At 39.2% G+C, this 17,060-nt stretch overlaps 1 protein-coding gene, 1 non-coding gene and 2 pseudogenes across 8 annotated transcripts in view; 2 read left to right on the top strand and 2 right to left on the bottom strand.

Moving 5' to 3' along the window:
* The window catches only part of LRRFIP2 (LRR binding FLII interacting protein 2), a 131,111-nt gene that overhangs the window by 33,902 nt on the left and 80,149 nt on the right, over positions 1 to 17,060 (top strand). The gene's annotated exons all lie outside the window — the stretch shown is intronic.
* LOC111523170 lies at positions 4,513 to 5,076 on the top strand (annotated as a pseudogene).
* Positions 8,134 to 8,235, bottom strand: LOC111523246. The gene has a single exon (XR_002725477.1). It is a non-coding gene; the product is annotated as a U6 spliceosomal RNA (small nuclear RNA).
* On the bottom strand, positions 13,423 to 13,875 carry LOC111523171 (annotated as a pseudogene).

Consider the following 17,060-nt stretch of genomic DNA (forward strand, 5'->3'; position numbering starts at 1 on the left):
AGGCTGGAGTGCAGTGGTGCCATCTCTGCTCACTGCAATCTCTGCCTCCTGGGTTCAAGTGATTCTCCTGCCTTGGCCTCCCGAATAGCTGGATTACAGGCATGTGCCACCACACACGACTCATTTTTGTATTTTTAGTAGAGACAGGGTTCCACCATGTTGTTCAGGCTGGTCTCAAACTCCTGATCTCAAGTGATCCACCTGCCTTGGCCTCCTCTAAGTGCATTTTTTAAAAGATATTGAAATGTTTGAAGACTATTCTGTGAAGGCAGGAATGTGGGTAGATTTATAAGTCCTGTCATGTCTGTAATAGGCATGTTGCTGTTTCACTCTGGGAGCTCAGGCTATTATGGCTGTAGGAAGATCTCAAAAGAGCAAATGTCGGAAGGGATCACTTTCCCTAGGGTTTCAGAAGACCAATCTGAATGCTCACCTTTTGTGTGTGTTTGGCTTTGATATTTTCATGGGCTTGTGAAAAATGCCATTTCAGAGTTGACTTTCAATGAAATTGTCTAAAAGCATATACCTGGTGTATCAAATTGGGGACCCTTAGATACCTAGCCTCTCAAAAGGAGAATGATGAGGGTAGAGTGAAAGCTAGTTATGCTGCCTTACCATAGTCAGTTTGGTGAGTGTTAATGGTGAGTTTCCTTTTGAGAAGAAATTGAAGCCTCTTGAAGGGTTTGCAAAGTCTTTTTAAGGCATCACGGAAGCCTGGAGTATTATTGCTTTTCTTGTTTTAGAGCTGAAATTATGAAGAAAACACATTTTATGCATACTTCTTCAAGTGAAAATCACAAGAATGTTCCTTTTTTTTTTTTTGAGAGAGAGAGAGAGTCTCACTCTGTCGCCCAGGCTGGAGTGCAGTGGCGCCCTCTCAGCTCACCGCAGCCTTTGTCTCCCAGGTTCAAGTGATTCTTGTGCCTCATCTTCCTGAGTAGCTGGGATTATAGGCGTGTGCCACCACACCCAACTAATTTTTGTAGTTTTTGTAGAGACAGGGTTTCACCATGTTGGCCTGGCTGGTCTCGAACTTCTGACCTCGGGTGATTGCCTGCATTGGCCTATAGGCATGAGCCACCATGCCCAGCAACAAGAATGTTGCTGATTTTTGTCCCTGATGATCTGAGATTTTTTTTTCTGGATCTAAAATTCTGTGATTTCTTCCAAAGTCCAGAACCCAAAGAAAATTGATGTTCTTATGCATAGTTCTCTTAAATCTAGAGACATAGAAACTGATTATCTTTTCTAGATCAGAGGATAGGATCCTGAAGAGGAAGTCATAAGTGACTTTTCCAAGGTTACATAGGTAAGAAATAGCAGAGCTTGAATTCAAACTCGTGAAGGTTGGCTCCAGAGTCTGTACATTTAATCTCTTACTATGATTAATAATTATTTAATAATTATTATTTTTAATAGAGACAGGGTCTTGCTATGTTGCCCAGGCTGGTCTCGAACTCCTGAGCTCATTCAGGATAGGATCATAAGAATTGGAGTCTAGTAAAGAGTATCCAGAGATTTTTGTGTTGAGCAGAATTTACACATAAACATAATTGGTTTAACTGAGTGTGGTGACATGTGCCTGTAGTCCCAGGTACTCAGCAGGCTGAGGTAGGAGGATTGCCTGAGCCCAGGAGTTCAAGGCTTCAGTGAGCTGTGATCCTGCCACTGCAATACTGCTTGGGCAACAGAGTGAGACCCCTACCTATAAAAATAAAAAATATGGCGTGTAAATTTACTTGTAAGAGGTAAGAAAGGAAGCTCCATGGCTGTTTCACATTTGTGTCTGCTAGAACATTTGGATTTTTTTTTTTTTTTTGAAGCAGAGTCTCACTCTGTCACCCAGACTAGAGTGCAGTAGTGTGATCTCAGCTCAGTGCAACCTCTTCCTCTCAGGTTGAAGTGATTCTCCTGCCTCAGTCTCCCAAGAAGCTGGGATCACAGGTGCGCGCCACCACACCCAGCTAATTTTTGTGTTTTTGGTAGAGATGGGGTTTCACCATGTTGGCCAGGCTAGTCTTGAACTCCTGACCTTAGGTGATCCCCCCACCTCGGCCTCCCAAAGTGCTGGGATTACAGGCATGAGCCACTGCGCCCAGCCTGGATTTCTTTTTTTAAAGTGTGCAGTTCAGTGATATTATCCCATGTGTTTGGTTCGGATTATTCTGTGTAAATTGGATTTGTCTGAAAAGAAACTCCACAGGAGGCAGAATTACTCTTATTTAAAATACTCATGTTCTCAGTGGTGGTACACAAAAATTCATAGAAGATTATGAAATGACTGGGTGCAGTGGTGCATACCTGTAGTCCCAGCTATTTGGGAGGCTGAGGTGTGACGATTGCTTGAGCACAAGAGTTCGAGACTAGCCTCAGCAACATAGCAAGACCCTGTCTCTTAAAAAAGAAAGAATATTATGAAATATGAGTTTTTTTAAAAAATATAAAAAGTGAATGTTTTTCTGTCCATTTCTACCCAGTTAAAAAATAATTATCCTCTTTTGTGCCTATTGTTTTTATTAGACAGATTCTTTGAAAGAGCAAATCTAAGTTGTGGTTTTAGTCATTTAGGATTCCTTCAGGTGGTGTTAGTGCATGAATTCAGCTAATTCTATTTGTTTATTTGTTACTATTATTATTAATAATAATAGAGACAGAGTCTTGCTGTGTTGCTCAGGCTGGTCTCAAACTCCTGAGCTCAAAAGATCCTTCTGCCTCGGCTTCCCAAAGTGCTGGGATTACAGGCCCTCAGCCAATTTTCTTTGAGTGCAGACTCAGTGTTTTCTCCATTTACACACTGAAACTAAGACAAAAGAGAAGGGTGAGGAATATGATTGGGGTAACACTTTGCTTGTACTTTTTCCCTACTTCTAGAGCCTGGTCCTGGACACTTTTTGTGATAGCCAGTGTTACTCTCAGCATCTCACTGTCCCTTGATTTGTTCCTCTTACTGGAATTAAGGGAGGATTATGGAGCCTTAAAACTTAGTCTTGTCTTAGTGTGACTGAAAAGTATTGGTATAACTTTCCTTGTCATAATCTTTGCCATTCCTGTGACTTACAGGGATTTGGAGAAAAATATTCAGATAGCACAATATCATTAACCTAAATTTGAAGACATTACTAGTAACACCCTTTCTCCCCCATCACAAGTATTTTTGTTAGTCTCCAAATTAGTATTTTTGGTTAAATATGTCATTGCAGATCCAAAGTTTTACTTTTTATATACTGTTTATTGGGTTGTATAAAGTCATCTCTCATTCCAAAAGAATATTTTTGCTGTCAAAAAGTCTCTGAGTAAATGGAAGATATAGTTGTTTGACATCAGAAAAAGATGAGTTATAATTTCTATAGTTTATCTACTACATGTTGGTGTTTATGCTCAGAAAAATTTAAATATTTGTCCTCAACTACCAAAAACTTAAAGTGGTTAAATATAATCATGTTGTAAGATTTAATTAAAAATTTTTGTACTAAAGGGAAGTTGCTAGGAAATAGAGCAATAATTTTTGTTAATTTGGAAACCATGGCAACACAGTAAATATTATGTCTCTTAATTTGTCTTTCAGTGTTTTTTTGGCATAAGTGTCATGGAAGAGTAAACAAAACTAAACACAATGAACTCTGAGTCTTTGCTACCTGAGTTAGTCATTTTCTTTGAATGTTTTACTTTCTCAAATTTTATATTTCAAATTTCTTGAAATTAAAGCATAGTCTTTAAAGGCCTAAATTGTTCATTATCTCTCTTTTGTCCATGCCAGTTGCACAGGTTTTATATTATGGATGTATGTGCGGCTGGCAATTCCAGACCTTGCTGGCTCAGTTTGGTGCGTTTCTGTCAAATTATGAGTTGTAAATTTGCCTCCTTTAAAATAGCAGTTTTAGCACCATCAACACTGTGATATAAAAGTTTTAAAGCTAGAGGATTTTCTTGTTTTAAAGTCATTTGAGTGTGTTTCATGTACTATTGTAGTATTTTGTTTTGTTTTGTTTTGTTTTTGACATGAGGTCTTGCTAGGTTGCCCAAGCCAGAGTCGAATTCCTAGGCTCAAGTGATTCTCCCACCTTGCTTCCTGAGTAGCTGGGATTACAGGCACCACTACCATGCCTGGCTTGTTTTTGAGAAACATTAAGATTTTGGCAATAATATAAGTATCCATGAGTTCAACACCCAGCATTATCAAATGTTAACATGTTGTCACAGTTGTTTCAGATCTTTTCTTTAAAATGTTGGGAAGAAAGGACAGGAGAAAGAGATATAAACCAAGTTTAAGGTCCTTTGTTTCGTTCCCCAGCCTATCCCCCTCCTTCGTCCTATTAAGGAATCAGTGTGATAAAATAAAAATGTGTCCTTCCTATTCATGTTTTGAAAGTTCTGATGACTTCTGGTCCTGCCACCTGGAGCCAATGTAGCTATGAGGGGCCGTGTCTCGCCACCACTGCCCAGGCCAGGCATGATGTTGGGTGTCAGTCCTGCCTCATGTGTCTTGGGGTACCCAGGGTAAAGGCAGGAGTAATGCTGACACCTGTAAGCAAATTGAAGTGCGATGACAGTCTCAAAGGGTCTGGGACGTCAGCCATAGCATCTGGCCCCACTCAGAGGGTTCTGTGAGAGACAAGTTGATTGTTAAAGAGGTTGCAGAGCTTGAGCTTATTTACCTTGTACATGTCAAGTGTATTTCCTGATTCCAATAAAAAGCTTCATTGCTTTCTGCTGACTGTAACCCCAGACAAGGGTTACTACCAGGGTGGAAAATTTCAGCTCAAAACTGGACTTCCTGATGCATGTAACATGGTGCCTTCCAAAGTCAAATGCCTGACCAGGATCTGGTACCCCAACATCACAGAGATGGGGGAAATTAGACGTCTAAAGTTTACTGAGAACATTCGATTGACAGCACTGGCTGGGCTCCCACGAGAACATTAAAGGATGTTGTTTGGAGGTTAAACTATTTGTTTACTAATCTTCTGAATTTTGACGATCCACTGAATGTTGAAGCTGCAGAACATCATTTGTGGGACAAGGAGGACTTCTTGAATAAAGTAGATGACTACAACAAGTGTTAATGCCAGATGATAAAAGGAGAAGATTGCAGGCCCATGGATTGTGTGTTATAGTTTGTTTCTAACGTGGAAAAGCAGCAAGAGGCAGCGCCTCCTCTCCCCTGTCCCCTGACTCTCCCTCTCAGTCCCCCTGCATTGTCCCAGTCTTGTGACCATGTTGTCCTGAAGAAGACCATCCTCATGACTGCCCATTGTAGATGGAGAATTCAACATAAAGACAGCAAGAAAACATATTTGGGTTTCTAAAGAGTTATCTGTTTACCTTATGTTTTAGGCTGTTCTTTCATTGCTATAAATAGACAAGACTGAGTAATTTATAAAGAAAAGAGGTTTAATTGGCTTATCGTTCTGCAGGCTGTGCAAGCATGGCACTGGCATTTACTTGGCTTCTGGGGAGGCCTCAGGGAGCTTTTACTTATGGTGGAAGGTGAAGCAGGAGCAGGCACGTCATGTGGTTAGAGCGGAAATGAGAGTGTAAGGGGGACAGCCAGATCTCATGAGAACTTAATTGTTGTGTGGACACACCACGCTGTGAGGGATCCACCCCCATGACCCAGATACCTCCCACCAGGCCTTACCTCCAAAACTGGGGATTACATCTCTACATATTTGGAAGAGACATCTAAACTATGTCATTTTAACATGTTTACTTTTTTGAACTCATATTGTTTAGGCTGTTGGTGATATTCTTGAGAAGTTGTAATGAACTTAAAATTGAGGCTGGAGCTTTCTTACTCTTTTCCCAAACAAAATTGGTTTTCTGCTGAACTGATGCTCATGATGTGTTCAGTGTAACTTGCAGATTGGAATAAGAAACCTGCTACAAATTGTGATTGGATACAAATGCCCTTAGTGTCCTCTGTGCATGTTGGCCCTATCCAGATGTCATGAAGTTTCCCAGAATGCATAAAGTCTTTCACTGTAGACATTTTTATTGAAATGCATATTTTATTTAATTTAAGTATATTTTGGACCAATTAAATTAATTTTTTACAATGTAATGCTTTTTTTTTATTATTTTGTATTTTGTATTTTCATTGTATAGGGCAAAGATGTTGGGTTGGCTGAGGATGGTGGCTCACACTTGTAATCCTAGCACTTTGGGAGGCCGAGGTGGTGGGCAGATTGTGTGAGCCCAGGAGTTGAGACCAGCTGGGGCAATATGGTGAAACCCTGTCTCTACAAAAAATACAAACATTAGCCAGGCATGGTGACATGTGCCTGTAGTTCCAGCTACTCAGGAGGCTGAGGTGGAAGGATTACCTGAGCCCAGGGAGGTCGAGGCTGTGATGAACCATGATCATGCCCTGGGCAACAGAGTGAGACCCTGTCTCCAAAAAAAAAAGAAAAAAAAAAAAAAAAGGAAAAATGTTGGGTCAGCCACCTATTGAAGAGAAATACAAAGAAACTATGAAAGACATTATTCGTTTTGTCCAAGTGCAACAAGAATGTGGCTCTGAAAAGTCATCTCTTGCTCTCAGGTCCACATGTGGCAAGGACATTTTGGAGCTCTTTGAAACTAGATCTGGATGATAAAAATAAAAACAAACAAACAGAAAGGCAGGAAGCCCATTCTCACATGCCGCTCAGAGGAAACTGGCTGGAGCTGGGACCTGCTGGGGTTGGTGTTCCTGCAGTGGTCATATGATCGTGAGCCAGTACTAGAGTGCCAGACCGTGGCTGTCCTGAGGGACAGGAGAGATACCTCAGGAATCAGCCCAAACAATGTCTGATGCTATTGAGACTGTACCTGTGGCCACCTTCTTATTTGCTTTGACTCCAGGCCCTGCCTGAGGGTGAGCCTGTTAGGCCTTGGAGGACCAGGATTCAGCAGCAGCATATGCCGTACTTGGCCAGGTTAACGCACATTGGAGGAAGAGCCCAAAAGAAAGACAGGTGGATTTATTCCAGTTTTTAAACATTTAAACTAATGAAATCAAATGCGAAATAAATGTTTGTCTGGTTTCAAGAAAACGTTTTAATATGTATCACCATAAACAGCCTTGTTTAATGAGTTTTTGTATATTGCCTTCTAAGAGCTCTATAGACACAGGGGTGTAAAGCAGGTAGCACTATGGTGGAAAACTGCCAGAATAGTAAGTAGTTCAGTATAACTGGAGAGGGGCTAGGGAATGGGAGGAGGTGATGTTAGAGAGGAAATAGGGACCAATCATGAAAGGATTTGTGTGCTGAGGAATTTACTTTTGATTTTCAAAGCTGTGGGGAGCCATTAAAGGGTAAATCCTTTTTCAGATTTGAATTATAGTGTAATTGTTTTAGCCACCCAGTGGAGAGTGAGTGGTAGAAGGTAGAAGGCAGAAAACAGTTAGGAAGCTGTTATAGTTTTTAATTTATTTTTTGAAACAGGGTCTCGCTCTGTTGCCCAGGCTATAGAGCAGTGGTACGATCTTAGCTCACTGCAACCTCCGCTTCCTGGGTTCTGGGACTACAGGCATGCACCACGACACCCAGCTAATTTTTGTGTTTTTTGTAGAGATGGCGTTTTGCTTTGTTGCCCAGGCTGGTCATGAAGCTGTTGTAGTTACCTTGGTGAAAGATGATGAGAACATGAAATAAGACAGTGACAATGGGAATACGGAGGAAGGTCTGGATGGAAGAAATAGTAAAGAGAATCTTGATGGGAGCAAAGTAGTTGAGACTTAGCAACTGAATACGGAGGGAGAATAGAAAACAGGAAGGACCCTTATGATGAGTCTTTGTTTCATATTTTGGGTAATGGGGTAGTTGATGGGGAATATAAAAGAGAAGAGGAAGGTTAAGGGAACGATTATAAATTAAATTAGGGTTGTATTGAGTCTGAGGTTATAGTGGGAGAGCCTCAATATATATATATATTTTTTTTGGATACCGAGTATCACTCTGTTGCCCAGGTTGGAGCACTGTGGCAAGATCTTGCGCTACCATGCCTGGCTAATTTTTGTTTTTAGTAGAGATGGGGTTTTATATGTTGCCCAGGCTGGCCTTGAACTCCTGAGCTCAAGTGATCTGCCCACCTCTCAAAGTGCCAGGACTACAGGCATGAGCCACTGTGTCCGGCCTGAATAAAAAAATAAATAAATAAAGATGCTTCACAAATTTGTATGTCGTCCTTGCACAGAGGCCGTGCTAAGCTCTGTAGCTTTCTAATTTTAGTATATGTGCTGCCATAGTGAACATAGCCTCAATTTTTAATAGCCAGTTGGATCAGGATTGTGGGAGAAAATTCTAGCTTGGGCATAGAGATTTACAGACTAACAGTATGACCCAGAAGAGAATATAGAATGAAATGAGCAAGAGCTGAAGCTTGAAAGCTTTAGTTGTATTAACATTTAAGATGCTAGCTTATGAAGGATTCTGAAGGAGAGAGAGGAGAGAATAAAGAGGAGAACCAGGAGACACTAGTATTGGAGAAAGCTGAGATGAGAGTTTTAAGAAAGAATGTGTGTTTAGTGATAGCAGAAGTCCAGAAAAGACAGATGAGATAAGAATAGAAAAATTCTATTGGGTTTGGTATTAGAGGTCATTAGTGACTTTTGTGGTGAGCAATTTCAATAAGGTGGTGTGAGCAGAAGCCAGATTGCAGTCATTTGAAGAGAGTGAGAAGTGAGAGGGGAGGTGTGAGAAAGCTGTAAAGAGAAGATAGGATAGAATTGGACCAGGGTGAGATTTTTTGCTTGCCTTTTAAAGATCAGAGAGACTTTGAACCTAGTTATGATGAAGAGAGTGAACCAATAGAAGTAGAGAGCAAAGACCCAGAAGAGAGATCAGATGGTTGGGACAAAGTCCAGGGGAGGACATTATAAAATGGAGGGTGTGTATGGGTGTGAGTGTGTGTGATGGGGCTTGGGAGGGTTTGACTTTCAACAGAAGAGACAGCTCTTCCAGTAGAACCACAGGGAAAGTAAGAAAGAAGGGAAGACTGGGAAGTCTGTTAGTGGCTTTGGAGGGTGTGGAGGGAATGCCTTCTTCAGACCTTAAAATGCCTTCTGTCATGAAAACATTGGCACAGGAGGGGAAATACTAAAAGTATCAGAACTAGAATAATGAAAGAAGTGCTGAACTGATAAGGTCTTGCAGAAAAACTTTTTCCATTGATAATTCAGATCAATTTACATTATATATCTTGGAAATACCTTCCTGTTTTTGTTGTTTTTTAAATAGGCTACACATTGATTGGTACCCATTTTGTTTTTAGAAACCTTGTATGGTTCATTGTGCAGTAGTCTCTCCTTCATGTGATTTTGCTTTCTGAGGTTTTACTTACTTACGTTTGACCATAGTTTGAAAATAATAAATAGAAAATTTCAGAAATAAATAATTTGTTTATTTTTGTTTAAATTGTGCGCTGTTCTGAGTAGCGTGATGAAATCTCGCATCATCGTGCACAGGACATGAATCATCCCTTTGTCTAGTGTATCTACACGGTGTACACTACCTGTTAGATAGTCTCACGGGAGCTGGCTCTGTTAGCAGGGTGACTGTCATGGTACACATTGGTTGTATTTGAGTAACCTTTAGTTTATTTAATAATGACCCCAAAGAGGAAGAGTGATTCTGGCAATTTGGATATGCCAAAGAGAAGCCATAAAATTCTTCCTTTAAGTGAAAAGATGGAAGTTCTCAACTTAGTAAGGAAAAAAAATTGTGTGCTGAGGTTGCTAAGGTCTATGGTAATAACACATCTTCTATTCATGAAATAGTGAAGAAAGAAAAGAAAAATCTGTGCTAGTTTTCCTACTATATCTCAAACTGCAGAAGTTATAGCCAGTGTGTGTGATAAGTATATTACGATGGAAAAGACTAGATTTCTGAGTGGAAGACATGAACAGAAACATGTTCTGATTGATGTCAGTGGGATAGAGTTTGGTACCATCTGCAGTTTCAGGCATCTGTGTTGGGGCTTGGAACTTACCTCCCTTGGATAAGGGGGAACTACTACTTAGAGTACATACATCCTGAAGAAATACACTTATTTGTGGTTCATTAGATACAGTACTTAAATATACATACCCTTCTCCTCCTCCCAGATAGTAGTCTCAAGTGAAATTCAATTTATGGATTATATTTTAGGGAAATAGCACTGCCTAGCCCATTGAGTAGATTCCTCCTACTTGTAGACTCATTGGATGGATGGAAAATTTAGAATACGATTGATTGGCCTCACATGAGTCTCTGATTTGGAATGCCACCATGAGCCACAACAAGTTTATTTTAGCCTGTTCCCCTCTGTTTATTTAACTGAAGCAGTAACAAAATCCAAATTTAAGTATCAGAAAGTTTAAGAGTGCTTTGGGTATTGAGCATCACAGAATATAGCTAATCACATTTTACTTTGAGACATTTTTACCTCACTTGTTCCTTGTTTCAGGTAAATTAATTCCACAATGGAATAGTAAGGATGGGGATAGAGTTGAGATGGAGAAACTTAAGTTAGAATTAGAAAACTTGATGTATGGTAAGTGGAAAGTACTAGGAGCCTGTTTGGAAGTGGAGGGAGTCTGTTGGAGTAGATGGAGAGGATGGATTCAAGGGATGTTGTAAAGGAAGATTTGTTAAGGAAGTAGGAGGTCCTCAGACCTTGGGTTTGAACAAGAGTGGCAAGGTTCCATTTCTGGAGACTGGAAAATAAGGAAACAAAGCCTGTTGGCTGGGGGAAGATGAGATTGATTTTATTCACTCTGGTTTTGGTGCTGACAAGATAGATGTTAGAAATGTAAGTTTTTATTTTGGTAGAGAAGTCAGAGCTTGAGATGCTAGATTTGAGTCATTCTCATTGGCTGGTAGTTGAAACTGTGGAGTAAAAAATGAGAGTAAAGCCTGTGTACAGTAAAAGGAGATTATCTGCATTGGGTTAGTAGATACTGTGTACAGTAAAAGGAGAAGATTGTCTACATATCTAGTTCTCTATTCAGAGAACTAGAATAGTATTATTTCATAGAAAAGAGATAATCTGTGCTAAGTTGAAAATCCTAGGATAATTATCCAAAGTAAGCTTTTATGATTTGTCTAAGGATATACAATTATACTTGGACTATAAATATGTAAGTTGGAGGCAATGTGGTTAAGAGTGTGAACTGAAGTAAAATTCTTAGGATGTAGATCTCAGCTCCAATATTTGCTTGTCGGGGGAAGGCAAGTTACTTAACCCTTCTGTACTTCAAGGGGTTATTTTGTGGAATAAAAGAAAATAAGGCCAGGTATGGTGACTCACACCTGTAGTCCCACCACTTTGGGAGGCCGAGGCAGGCAGATTGCTTGAGTCCAGGAGTTCAAGACCAGCCTGGGCAACACGGCGAAACCTTGTCTCTACAAAAACAAAACCAAAAATTGTTTGGGTGTGGTGGTGCATGCCTAGCCTCAGCTACTCAGGAGGCTGAGATAGGAAGATCACTTGAGCCTGGGAGGTCAAGGCTGCAGTGAACCGAGATCACGCCACTGCACTCTAGTTTGGGTGCCAGAGTGAGAGCCTGTCCCTGCACCCCGCCCCCAACCCCACAAAAAAATAAAGAAAATAAGGATCTATCCTTGCTAATTAAGTGGTCAAACCATGGTAGATATATTATCTGGATAGTTTGAGTTTTCTATTGTGAGGTGATTATTCAGATAATTTAGTTTAATTTTATAAATATCAAGAGCAAAGGTAAGATTTAGTACAGTTGTAATTGGATCTTGATGTATTACTTAATCATTATTTCCCAAACTGTGTTTATTGGAGCATGACCCTTGAAGTATCATTTAGGGTTTATTTAGTAATGTGGTCAAGTCTGAGAAATACTATATATTCTATCCTCTTCTTTGAAATTCGTAAAGCATATTATTAAGGACTGTGATTTTAAAAAATGTTTAACTTAGCATTTTCCAAACTTGTTGTTAATAGGTTATAAGCTCCCCTTTATCCCATCTTATATGTTAAATTTTACATATTATTTATTTAGCTGAGGCATTTTTGATGCATTCAGTCTCATCTATTTAAAAAATTTAAATTGAGATATAATTCACATACCATCAAAACCATTCACCATTTAAAAATATTCAGTGTTTTTTAAATATATTTACAGAGATGCGCAACTATCACCTACCTAATTACATAATATTTCATCAGCCCAAAAAGAACCCTCATACCACTTAGTAGTCACTCCTTATCTTCCCCTTCCCCAGCCCCTGGCAACCAGTAATCTCCTTTCTGTCTTTATGTTTTTGCCTATTCTGGACATTTCATATACATAGAATCATGCAATATGTGACCTTTTATGTCTGGCTTCTTTGACTTAGCAAAATGTTTTCAAGGTTCATTCATTTTGTACCCTGTTTCAGTGCTCCATTTCTTTTTAAGGCTGAATAATACTCCATTGTATGGATAATCTTGCTTGTTTATTCCTTCATCAGTTGATGGATATTTGGGTTATTTCTACTTTTCAGCTATTATGAATAATGCTGCTATGAACATTCATTTACAGGTTTTTGTGTGGATATATGTTCTCATTTCTCTTAGGTACATATTTAGAGGTGGATGGATGGTATCACTGTGTTTAACTTTTGAGGAACTGCCTCAGCAATTTACAAAGCAATTGTGCCATTTTACATTTACCCCTGTAATATATGAGCATTCTGATTTCTCCTATATGAGCATTCTGATTTCTCCACATCCTTGCCAATTTTAGTTATTTTTAGTTGAAAAACATTTTTTGTTATAGCCATCCTAGTGGATATCAAGTATCTCAATATGGCTTTAATTTACATTTCTTTAATGTCTAATGATGTTGAGCATCTTTTTATGTACTTATTGGTCATTTTTACATCTTCTTTGGAGAAATGTCTATTTAAATCCTTTGCTCATTTTAAAATTATTTGTGTTTTTATTGTATCTCATCTACTTTTCTCAAATTCCAAAAGAACATAATACAAAATTCTGATGGTAAAGGAAGTATCTAATGTAGAAATACATAAACCATAGTACATGTTTAGTTATCTTTTCCTGGAAATTCTTTTTTTTTTTTTTTTTTTGAGACTGAGTCTTGCTCTGTCCAGGCTGAAGTGCAGTGGCATGATCTCGGCTCACTGCAGCCTCCACCTCCTGGGTCAAGTGATTCTCCTGCCTCAACCTCAAAAGTAGCTGGGATTACAGGCTCATGCCACCATGCCCAGCTAATTTGTGTATTTTTAGTAGAGACGGGGTTTCACCATATTGGCCAGGCTTGTCTTGAACTCCTGACCTAGTGATCAGCCCGCCTAGGCCTCAAGTGTAATCCCAAAGTGCTAGGATTACAGGTGTGAGCCACCACTCCCAGCCTTTTTTTTTTTTAAACAGTAATTTAAAGTTTATTCCAGCTATAATGCAGATTATTCTGACTTTCAGGTAGCATCATATGGCATTCTTCTGAGTCCATTCCTGAGATATTCTATTATACTTTTATGTCTGTCTATTTTATGGATCCATGCACTCTCTGGCACTAGGGGGTCATCGGGGTTTGGATCACATAGCAGTGAACAAATGGATAAAATAACTTTAGAAATAATTTTAAAGGAAGCAACCACTGTGATCTTAGAATATCAAGACAAATGCTGCCATTGCTATTAATATTTGGATGATAAATCCTTGTTAGGTGGTTTGAAGGGGTAGTCTGTAGGAAAATGAATTGTCAAAAAGAATACACCACTTTGATATGGGCTGTCATTAGGTCCCATAATTGTGGCTTGCCAATGAAACATATCATCCCCAACTGAACCTATCATCCCCAACTGAACCTGCAGAACGTTGTGGTGGAGGATCATGGGCCAAAGCACTAAGTTCCTTATTAATCTGTCTTAGTGCCATAGTTTGTGCTTGTCCTCTGGCTTCTCTCTCTCGGTATGTGCTCAAAGATCTGGACAAGACTCTTGGTTATCCCGGAGGTGGGACAGCATTGTCTTGTCTCACACTGGCTCTGCCAGACACAAGCTCTTGGTATTGTGGAGACGACTCTCACGACAACTTCGTGTCTGGCTAACTGGAGCTGTAGCTCTGCAGTGACTGAAGAGCAGTTTTTTGTGCTCTTCCTGATGGGATTCCACCCCCAAATCCACAAATTCTCGTGAGCTGCGGTGAGGTACTGGCTCGAACTGGGACAGGCCACCGTCAGGCCGAGAAGTTCTTTCTTAGTGCCCATTATATGATTCCTAATTATTCATTGAGTGACAAAGTGAATATTCTACAAATTTAAAAATTCTGTGAGTTTAAATACAACCTAATGCATTTGTTCTGGGAGTGATCAAAGCCCATGATTTTCAGTGTCTTTTTTTTTTTTTTTAAACGAAGTCTTGCTCTGCTGCCCAGGCTGGAATACAGTGGTGCCATCTTGGCTCACTGCAACCTTTGTCTCCCAGGTTCAAGTGATTCTTCTGCCTCAGCCTTCCGAGTAGCTGGAACTATAGGCACTCGCCACCACGCCTGGCTAATTTTTGTATTTTTAGTAGAGATGGGGTTTCACCGTATTGGCCAGGCTGGTCTTGAACTCCTGACCTTGTGATCTGCCCGCCATGGCCTCCCAAAGTGTTGGGATTACAGGTGTGAGCCACCATGCCCGGCCTCAATTTGCGCTGTCATTTTATGTTTCCATTTGACTCAAGCATGTAGTGAGAAATGAATGTAATTGTATCTAAATATTTCTTTTTGTGTTATCATTTTTACTATAGGAAGAATAAATTTCTATAAATATGCAATAGGATATATCCTTTAATCAATCTTAATATGCCTCATATTTGGAAGCGTAATAATCAGAATCACTTTTAGAAACCTGGTCCTATGACCTGCCTGACTTCAGGTAACTTCTGAACCTGAATTTTCAGTTTCTGAATTTCTATATTAACTTTATTATAACAGTTGGGGTCATATCAGCCTAAAGACTCTAAAAGTATTTAAATAATTTAGGCTTCTGAATACTTCTAATTTATATCTTATTCTGACTTTTAAATTAGCCAACCTATTTTGGTAAAATATATGTAACATGAAATTTATCATGGTAACTATATTTAAGTATATAGTTTAGTGGCATTACATTCATTTGCATTGTCATGCAACCATCACCACTATCCTTAAGAACTCTGTGATCCAGAGTGATCCAGTACTGGAACTCTGTACTCATTAAATAGTAAGTCCCATTTCCCCCTACCCTCAGTCCGTGGCAACCACTGTTCTGCTTTCTGTCTGTATGAATATGACTACTTTAGGTTTCTCATTAAGTGGAAGTATACAATATTTTTCCCTTCGTGTCTGTCTTATTTCATTTAGTATAATGTCTTCAAGATTCATCCATGTAGCGTGTATCAAAATTTTCTTTTTAAGGCTGAATAATCCATAATTTGTCTATCCATTCATCCATTGATAGATATTTGGGTTGTTTCTACATTTTGACTATTGTGAATAATGATGCTATGAACACTAGTATATAAATATATGTTATCTCTGCTTTCCAGTTCTTTTATGTATGTACCCATAAGTGGAATTATTGGATCAAATGGTAATTCTGTGTTTTAGCCAACTTTATTTTGTTTTGTTTGTTTGTTTGTTTGTTGAGATAGAGTTTCACTCTGTTGCCCAGGCTGGAGTGCAGTAGTGCAATCTTGGCTCATTGTAACCTCTGCCTCCCGGGTTCAAGTGATTCTTGTGCCTCAGCCTCCCGAGTAGTTGGGATTACAGGTGTGCACCACCATGCCCAGCTAATTTTTTCCATTTTTAGTAGAGATGGGGTTTCACCATGTTAACCAGGCTGGTCTTAAACTCCTGGCCTCCACTGATCTGCCTGCCTTGGCCTCCCAAAGTGCTGGGTTTACAGGGGTGAGCCACCATGCCCAGCCTTTACTGTGAATTTAGTTAAATCTTGGTTGTCCTTTATTGTTGTATCCCATTTGTTTTGTATGTATGAGGTGTATATTAAAATGAATCTGTAGCAGCTCTTTCATCTGATTGTATTCTGAGGTGAAAATACTAGTATTAACTACCTAGAAGTATGTTTTATGTACCCATAATTGTCTATTCAAAAACAATTTTAAAATATATCACAATATTTTGTCTACTAGGTTGGAATCAGTGTTGGCTCCTTGCTACTCCTGCTTATCCATGTTGCTTCAAGCATCTAGTAACAATGTATAGAAAGAACCAGATAAAGTAGTTTTAAATCCCGTTTATTTCTTTTAAAGCATGTAGTTTTAGTGGCCTCTCTTCAACACAGTCTCCAAGGGAGGTAACACTGAGTTGGCTAAGTAACAAAGTGAAGGGTGTTTGTGTGTCTCTGAAGCCCATATTCTTTCTGTTCCTTTCCTTTCTGTTGTTAAAAATGTCTTATTAAAGAATATATTTTAATTATCTCTAAGTTGGGTTTTATGAAGGAAATCTCATTTTAGTATAGATTGTACAGAATTGGCCACAGACAAATCTTAGAAGGATAAAATTGGCATTCTTGAATTAAATTTCTAAAGGAGGCTTCAGGTACAAAGCTAATATACATGTAAATGAAAATTCCTACACACTGATAGGGCTTTCTTAAAAAGGTTTGAAAGTTTTGATGCTTTGTGATTTTAAAATATATTTGCTATCTACTTAAGCATAAAAGCCTTGAAGTGTTTTCCTATTAAAAAAAAAAAAAGAAACTCTAATAAGAAAGTAGTGCCTACTCATAGAGGGGAGAAGAAGGCAGGTAACTTGAAGCAGAGCATAGGTTTTGAAAAGATGGAGGCCAGTGTAAAATTCATGGGAGAAAACTAATTGCTCTAGATTGTTAGTGGTTACAGCTTATGGCTGGTAGATTACAATTTACTTTGCAGGGGTTTTTCTATTGAAAGACTAGTTACACAGACTGGGAAATTGCCAAAATTGGAATAGTTGAGTAGCAGTTAACTATTTAACTCTCTCTGCTTCTTAGAAGCCTGCTATGGCTTTGCCAGGCGAAACTGATTTCTCCCTCCTACATGCTTCCTTCCCATAAGCACTGTGTTTCTGTATCCTTCAACTTTGTGAGTTGCTTT

The sequence above is a fragment of the Piliocolobus tephrosceles genome, chromosome 2 (genome assembly GCF_002776525.5).
Source record: "Piliocolobus tephrosceles isolate RC106 chromosome 2, ASM277652v3, whole genome shotgun sequence".
Taxonomy (NCBI): Eukaryota; Metazoa; Chordata; class Mammalia; order Primates; family Cercopithecidae; genus Piliocolobus; species Piliocolobus tephrosceles.